Genomic DNA, 6,362 nt, shown 5'->3' with positions numbered 1-6,362 from the left:
GGTTAAGTGTTCCAAAGCTTTAACCAAGTGTTTGGGTGGGTTTAAGGTCCTAAAATGACCTAGTATGGTGTTCACGGCCCTGGGACCACTCCCCCATGAGTTTACGGCCGTAAACTCATGGTAAGGAGTACCATTTCGTGTATTGGTGTCCCTAGTTTAATGGTGTGAGGTTCTATGCTAATATCCAAGGCTTACTAGGGTGTTAGGGTGTCATTTGCACCCTTAAAAGGGGTTTACGGCCCAAGAACATGCCTTGTCCGTAAACTCCTTGAATCTCATGATTCTTTATGTTTTCTAATCTCTAAATATGATAAACATGGTGTACAATGAGTTGGATCAAGTGTACTTACAATCTACGAGCTCAAATGGTCGATATTGGCCAAGAACACGAGTGTGTGTTCTTGGTGGATCTTAAAAATCTAAAAAATGGAATGATTTCACGAATGAAATCATGTAAGATCACTAGATCATCTAAGATATCAACTAGTTAAGGCAAGAAACTTACAAGTTTTAAAGATCGGGGACGAAGATCGAGATGGTACTTGAGAGGATTTGGGCCAAGGAAATGAAAGAAATGGACAAATGGCCTTCATCTTCACCATATAAGGTGAGTTTACGGCCCACATGGAGTTTACGGCCGTAAACTCCCATGTGGTGGTCGTGAACTCATGGTTAATGTGTTTAAGGCTCGGTCTTTGTGCTATAAATTCATCAGATAAACCCGACACTTCTTCCTTAAGTGTACAAGGCTCAGAACTCTCAAACGGAATCTAAATTGTGCTGAATGATAGCAGGAATGAGTTTGACTTTCTATTGACTTGGTATGTTGTACAGAATGGAAATTTCGGGTTGTCACATCCTGTCAGTATTTTGACCATATATCATGAAACGTAACTCCAATTGATGCGATTCAAAATGATCTAAAAAGTAGACAAAATTTCGAATGCCTTAGGCACAACAAGCAATCGCATGTTGCCTTTATGCAATCGCAGGTTTGGTCGCAACTTGTCTTCGAGGTTTTCTTGGCATAAGTAAAAAATGAAAACCTACGATCACAGGTTGTGTAGATGTGATCGCAGGTTGGCCAAAATGTGAAAAAATAGCATCGTACTTGATTAAAAAGGCACGAGATGCATTTTCTAGACGTATAAATAGACCCCGATAGCATTCCAGTAACCTAAGTTGGCGATTCCAGAGGTACCAAACAACGAAAATATGATTTTGGAGGCGTTTATTCTCTGATTTCAACGATTTCTGAATATCTGAAGACTGTGGATCATCTCCTTCAAGTAGATTAGTAAGATTAGTTGTTTGATGTCTCTTTTCAATTGTTTTTATCAGATTTTAGCCATGTCTGGCTAAACCTTAGTTTTCATTTCTGCAAAGACAAGTATTTTTCATATGATTGATCATTAGATCTGATTTTTGTTTTGTGTTTCTATATAGATTCTTCATTTTTGTTCTTAATGAATGTTTGATTTGAATTCTTGTTAGTCTGATCACCTAGCTATGGTTTTATCATTCCGGTTAATCAATTATAGAATACATAATTATTCTTGACAACTGTTAAAAGTAACAAGTATCAGATTGGTTCCATGTTAGGATTTAACTCTAGTATAAACTGAAAAATCATATATTTACACTTCCGAGCTTGTGAGAAGTATTGGGTATTGCTGAGAATTTTACAAAGAGCTTAATGCAAATTTTCTAATCTTAATTAAGAGCTTGTTTGATTAGACTGTAAAAAGTTAGAGTTAATTGAAGATCTTTTTTGGTTAACTAAATTAGGTAAAAGAGAAATTACTAGAGCTTGTTAGTTTTTCTCAGTATCATCTTAGATAGAACACATTCCGAATAATCAGATCTGGATCAGTTGCATGATTAGGAAAGTCGTAGCAGAACTGAAACCGTTTTTATTATTGAATTGCATTTAGTTTAATATTACTGCATTTTTAGTTTTTAGTTTTTATTATTAATTTTCATCTAGTTTTTTTTTCTACCACGTGAATTATAAATAAAAGAAAATTATATTTTTGTAGCCAACAACAACGAAATGTCGTTGGTATAAGTTTTCAGAAAACCGCACAAATCCTTTTCATTCCCGCCTAATTTATGACGACGACAAGTTGTTGATATATATACATTAGTCAAAAAAAATTGGGCTACCCGATAACATGATGTTATAAGGATAGCTTAAATTGTAGCAATGACTGATGTGGTCGACATAGAAGTTGTCGGCACATGAGTATTTTTTTTTATTGTGTTGAAGATTTCAAACTCGAATTTATAATTACATGTATATAAAAAAAAGTAATGTTTATTTTTTAATTAACGAACGGAAGCTAAGCACTGCAATATATATATATATATATATATATATATATATATATATATATATATATATATATATATATATATATATATATATATACGAGTATTTTTTTTTAAAATAAACGAACGGAAATTGTTAAGAAAAAACAGATTATGTGTATGATATAGCAAAAAAATATACAGAGGTGAGAATGATATTTTCTAAAATTCAAAATCAAAACGGTCAAAAATAAAAATTTTAAAAAATAGATAGATGAAAAATAATATTTTATAAAATATTTTAAATATAAGAATGATAAATATCATTTTGGGATTGCCATGCACATTACAAATTAAGATATAGTTAATTAATACATTCAACACAATGCATGAAATCTTAATATAATAGGTATATAGTTTGAATCTGATTCATATCTTCAAACACCGACCACACCTGACTTATGTCTAATTTCATTTGACTACTTGGAATTGAAAAGCATAAAGCGAAAAGAATAGAGCAATGCAGAGATACAATTAACAAAGCTGACAGCTATGGTGGGCCATACTATACTATGCAGTCAAGACACCGTTTTCTTTTCCATCGCCAACTTGTACCATTTCAGTATCCTAGCTAGACTTCTTTCCTTCTCCATCACCTAACTTTGCATCAGTCTCTTGTACCTTCTCACCATTTTCTTCAATCTTCTTAGCTGCTTCTTCCTCAGCTTTGATCCTGGCATCCACCACAGATTTCAGCCTTGCTTCTTCTTCTGCATTCTCCAGAGATTGGATCAACTTGTTCAAGCAACTCTCAGCATTCTCTTCAAAAGACTTTGGCATCAAATTCTCCGCAACATCAGCTGGAGTCATCTTGGTCTCCTCCAAGAGTCGACTGATGGTTGAAAACAAGTCGTGTGATTCAAGATCCAAATAGTTCTTTGCAAGCACCTTGAACGATTCGAAACAACAATAGGAAAGCTCGATATGCTTATCCATCCTTCCTCTCCTAATCAGAGCAGGGTCGAGCTTTTCAACAAAGTTTGTTGTGAACACGATCAGTCTCTCACTCCCACAAGCCGACCATAGCCCATCAATGAAGTTCAAAAGCTCGGATAAAGTTACTTCACTTCCCGTATTCTTATCCTTTTCCTCCTCGACCTTCTTGCGAACTGGATCCTTCTCCTCCTCTTTACTTTCTTCTTTTTTCTCCTTTCGCTGACCAGTTAAATCAAGTGAACAGTCGATGTCCTCGATCACAATTATAGACTTACTTGATGTTTCGATGAGTAGCTTCCTCAAGTCCGTGTTATCTTTCACGGAGGTTAGCCATGGCAGCAATCATGCTAGACTTTCCGGTTCCTGGTGGGCCATAAAGAAGATATCCTCGTTTCCATGACTTGCCCACCTTCTTGTAGTAGTCTTTCGACTTGCTGAACATCATAAGATCATCCAAAATCTCTTTCTTCTTTTTCGGGTCCATTGCAAGAGTGTCGAATGTGGAAGGGTGCTTGAATATGATGTGGCTCCACATATTCCTCTTGTAACCAGACCAGTTCTCACTCTTGTTGTTAGTATAGAGCTTTCGTTGCCTTGTTTTCACTGCAATAGCCTTTCCTTCATCGAGTACATGCTGCAAGTAAACTTTAGTGATGATATCTCTGTGTTCTCTTTGACATGTGAGCCTGTAATACCGCTTCTCCTCCTCACCTCGATATGAAAAGAAAGCCCGCTGTTGTGGGATGCTTTTACTCGACGTCCACCAGATCTTGATGCCTCTGAACTCGTCTGTGACCTCTTCGTAGTCGTCCATACTCAGGACGACGGATTCACAGTCTTTGACCACGTTTGCTTTGAGCCTTTTGGCTCTGTTGGAGGAGTTGGTGCTGAGGTAACGTTCAATGGAAACAAAGGCTTTACTTCGCTTGGACCAGCTGTCTGCTTGGTATTCATGAAAAGTGATTTCGACGTAAGGATACACATAGCTAACCACTTTGTTAACGTATTTCCTGACATCCCTTTGGAACTCTCCAGGAAACAGTTGCCGGAATATTGCCCAAACGAACATTACGGCAGCCATTAGAGACCCTAACTGAGTCATATCCCCCATCATCTTCCTCTTCTTCTTTCTTCACAGGTCACTCAAAGTACAAGGTACTTGTAAAGTTTTATATAGTAGAAGACGAGGGTACATAGCACCTTAGTTTATATAGTAGAGTCAAGCGGCAAAGATTAATGTCTTTCTTTTTTGTAATCTTGTAAAGTTTTATGGCAAGCGGTGTCGTGTAGAAGACATTCTACACATATAAGATGCCGAAAGGGTAGCCGACCTTGTACGTATCTACGAAATGGCATGAAAAGGTAACTCAGCATGAAGCTTCCCATAGATTCAAGTGACATCACCGCAATTGCATCATTCATTTTCTTGTTTCACAAGCAAATAATATCAATTAGTGGGTATATGAAAGGATTTATGTTTGACCGTCCTTGACTAGAAATAAACAAAGCTATAACTTACACATCCCCTCCTCATGTTACCATACTCTCATGTAAGTGCCATCTCAATATTTTATCAAAGAAAGTGTGGTTTGTTATCACATTCAATAAATGGTGTCATGTTTTTTTTTAAGAATTTAATATTTTTTTTTTAAAAAGAACTAAAATTTATAAAATAAAACTTTATTTTTAATAAAAACATTTCATTGCTTAAATTAAAAAAAAAAAAAAAAAACAAAAACATTACATTGTATTACTTAAAAAAACAACATATCATGACATTAAAAAAACATCAAACGATTAAAATAACTAAAAATAATAATAATAAATATATTACAAGAAATTTACATCCGAGAACTCGTTTTCCTGTTCATCCGGGGGATTCAAATTGAGGAGAATGTGTTGAACACCATGAATTTGTTCCACCATATTTATATGACGTTCTACGCACTTAAAAAGAATAATCTGGTACAGATCTGTCATATGTGTTGTTAAATATAGGTGAATGATTAAGAATGTTAGTGACTATAATCACCTCAGGTTAATTAACTATGGTGTGAGGTAGGACAATTTTCCCGTCCTCAATGAAGACAATCTAAACTTCCTATCATTCCAGGAAAGTCATGTATGCTAGCATGATTAGCTTGTAATTGTATGATATCATTGCGTATATGCTTACATAAATATTTTGGACAACAAATCTCATTCACGGTTTTGCAAAAAAAAATGGAGACTATCCCGTGCAGTCCTAGCGGACATCCTAAAACTCTTGTCCGATGCATCAGGCGTGATGTCATATGCTAATTGACGAAGTATAGTTGTATATTTTTGTAAGGGAGTGAAACCGGGTGTACCTCTAGCATCGAGACGTTGTTGGAAAAAACTACACAACCTCGTTAAATATTCGACTATACGTTCATATAAATGTTTGAACATTCTAAATCGCCTTCGAAAATAGTACCCTTAAAAAGTAGCATTCTCATGAAAATAGTTTTATATAAAACATTGGGTGGCTTTTTCACAGTTTCTGTAAATATATTTTGTGTTCTCCGTTGTGAACTTTTGTTGGGCTTATTGTGTTGCGTCTTAGGACTTTTAGTATATATCCGGATTTGGCCTGTCCATCCGTGATTATCTCTTTAGGGTTAGACTATATATATGCATGCCTGTATGCATTATATTTTACATGTCTTATTATTTTACGATTAAGCTTGTAACCCAAAACACCTCTACAGTCGAAGTTCTTAATCGAGCTCTTCTGAGGTGTTGAAGCTTTAATCATACGACATATTCAAGCCATATTCTCTTTCACTTTACGTTCATTCTTGTTTGCGTACTTAGAACTAATCGATCCTGATAGAACTTTGTTCTAACAATTGGTATCAAAGCAGGAGTCTGTGTGATCAATACACTATTATTCTATATTCAGAATTCCTTAGGGTTTCCGCTTTTATCGCATAAATACCAAGTCGTCTTCTTCGTTTCGAAGGCAACTGTGTTTTAGATAAAACCCTAATCTCGAGTTTAAAAGTCTGATTCTAAAAACTCAACATGTCTCA

General features: G+C 35.5%; 1 pseudogene; it reads right to left on the bottom strand.

Moving 5' to 3' along the window:
* Positions 1-2,630: 2,630 nt before the first annotated feature.
* Positions 2,631-4,547, bottom strand: LOC145056777 (AAA-ATPase ASD, mitochondrial pseudogene; annotated as a pseudogene).
* Positions 4,548-6,362: the final 1,815 nt, after the last annotated feature.

The sequence above is a fragment of the Lactuca serriola genome, chromosome 6 (genome assembly GCF_051521515.1).
Source record: "Lactuca serriola cultivar US96UC23 chromosome 6, Lser_US96UC23_V15, whole genome shotgun sequence".
Classification (NCBI taxonomy): Eukaryota; Viridiplantae; Streptophyta; class Magnoliopsida; order Asterales; family Asteraceae; genus Lactuca; species Lactuca serriola.
The sequence above is the reverse complement of the archived record's forward strand: the minus strand, read 5'-3'. Positions and strand labels throughout refer to the sequence as shown.